At 45.2% G+C, this 2,191-nt stretch overlaps 1 pseudogene; it reads right to left on the bottom strand.

Annotated features, from left to right (window-relative positions):
• Nucleotides 1-510: 510 nt before the first annotated feature.
• On the bottom strand, nucleotides 511-1,541 carry LOC143852489 (phospholipase A1-Igamma3, chloroplastic pseudogene; annotated as a pseudogene).
• Between the last annotated feature and the right edge of the window lie 650 nt (nucleotides 1,542-2,191).

Genomic DNA, 2,191 nt, shown 5'->3' with positions numbered 1-2,191 from the left:
GAGTGAGGTTCCGAACAGCTTTTTGTTCCGGGGTCCCACGGATGGCGCCAAATCTGTTAGGTCTAAAATTGGTAACAGGTTATGGTAAGGCTGGAAGGGCTGATCTGGCAAGCTACAGCTGAAGGGCTAATGGAGTCCTGCGCTGCACAAGGGCACAAACAAGAAGACAAAGGGTCAGAAGACCAACCCGGAGTGGTGCTCCGGACGGGCGCTTCGACACTCAAGTCAGTATGAGCAGGAGTGCAGAGCAATGTCAGAGCAAAAAGCTTAGGGTTTTTGGTCTCAGATCCCTCACCTTAGCACAAGTGAAGGCTATTTATAGTGGTTCTGAGCCACCTGTCCAGGACAGGTGGCGGCCCTTGTATGGACCAGGTCTCATACCTAGGAGGGGTAGGTGGAAGTCCCCGATTGGTCCAGGTGTCATACCTAGCAGGGACAGATGTTGGCTTTGCAGTGGTCCCTGTGAGGGCCACGTGTTAACAGCCGATTGGTTGCAGAGTTCGGACCCCATCACTCATCTTTCAAGAAATCACAGTCCTTGTTAACAAGAGCAATGTCACGTTTGTTGGCCAAGGTGAACTGACGTCCCTTTCCATGGTAGCCTTCTACAAGGTGGAGAAGGGCCTCCAAATTATGAGAACACGCCGGGTCGAATGTCGCTTTTAGGAACGGCGAATTGGTATGATCCAACTCAAATTCCACCCCCACATGGGCGTAACTCCATGGGAAACCATCAATCAATTTTTGGAATGCCAATTTCTTATTAACGATGAGACCTGGAACGGTTGGCACCTTGTCATGGACGTTGATCACCCTCAAAACCTTCACATTGAGCCCTTCGCAGCGTTCTCTAAACCTTAGATTTCCTACTCTTGGTGCACAGAAAGAGAAGACAGTGATGGGGATTTTCTTACCATCAACCACGTTGACTTTCATCTCGGCGAGGTCGTAGGCGCTCATCACAGCGAGGCCGCCTCCGAGACTATGTCCTGTGATGCTAATGCTCAGTTCCTCGCCTTTATATCTGTTCAACAACCGTTTGATCTCGGCCAAAATCTGCTCCCGAGCAGAGAAGGAGCAGAAATTGCAGTCTTTTTCTTTCGCAGTGTACAGATCAAAAAACCTAGTTTGAATCTTGACCCCAGGGTCCTGGCCAAAGTTGGCAGAAACGAGAATGTTTTTGAGGTTCTGGATCCATTCGAGGTAGGTAACTGTTCCTCGCTAGGCCACAACGATGTCACGTCTTCCTAATCGCTTTTTCTCATTTGGGTCTTTTAATACTGTGATACAGGTCTGAGCCAAGAAACAGAATCAGAGTTAAAGACAGTTAGAACTGTAGTTAGTAATTAGCATTCTGTTGTAACTGGGGTTAGTTAGCTGTTGAATTCAAGATTACAACTCTATAAATGTAACTGAAAAATTAGGGAGGAGGATATCAAATGAATTTTCTTGAAAGTCTTTCTAATCTCTCTTCTCTTTCCTCTTCTTCTTCTCATTTCTACCTTTTTGAATATCCGCAAGGCATCATTTGGTGCTTTCATTGTTTTCTGATCATGGCGGATGGAACTCGAGCTCGACAGATCTCTCAAACTGATGTTACAATTGATAAAATCTCTGCTCAAATGACTGCTATGCAGAAACAAATGAGGGAGGATTTCATGGCTCTTCTTCGTCCAAGCAGCAGAAATTGGATAAATTGTCCTCCGATTTTGAATCTAGTAAAAATCAGCAAAACCAACACCCATCCACTTCTTCCCAACACACCCAAAACCCATCCAATTCTTCTTTCCAACAAGGAGATATGCCTACTTCTGTTCTTTCTATGCCTTTCCATAAACATGTTAAACTGGATTTTCCCAAATTCAGTGGAGGAGATCTGATGTCATGGCTCTTCAAAGTTACTCAGTTCTTTTCTTTTCATCAAACCCCAGAGAATCAGAAACTGCTGATGGTTCTTTTCAAATGGAGGGATCTGCGGCTAGCTGGTTTCAATGGATGTCCAACAGCAACCAATTACGTTCTTGGCAAGAATTTGAGGCCGCGCTGAAATTTCGATTTGGTCCTTCTCCTTATGACGATCCGCAAGGTGCATTATCTAAACTTCAGCAAGAAGGTTCTGTTCTTGATTATCAGGCACAATTTGAGGAATTGTCAACCAAAGTTTATGGTCTCTCTGATCATTTCTTGAAGA

The sequence above is a fragment of the Tasmannia lanceolata genome, unplaced genomic scaffold (genome assembly GCF_043159265.1).
Source record: "Tasmannia lanceolata isolate RefF3 unplaced genomic scaffold, GAP_Taslan_0.1 ptg000019l, whole genome shotgun sequence".
NCBI classification, from domain to species: Eukaryota; Viridiplantae; Streptophyta; class Magnoliopsida; order Canellales; family Winteraceae; genus Tasmannia; species Tasmannia lanceolata.
The sequence above is the reverse complement of the archived record's forward strand: the minus strand, read 5'-3'. Positions and strand labels throughout refer to the sequence as shown.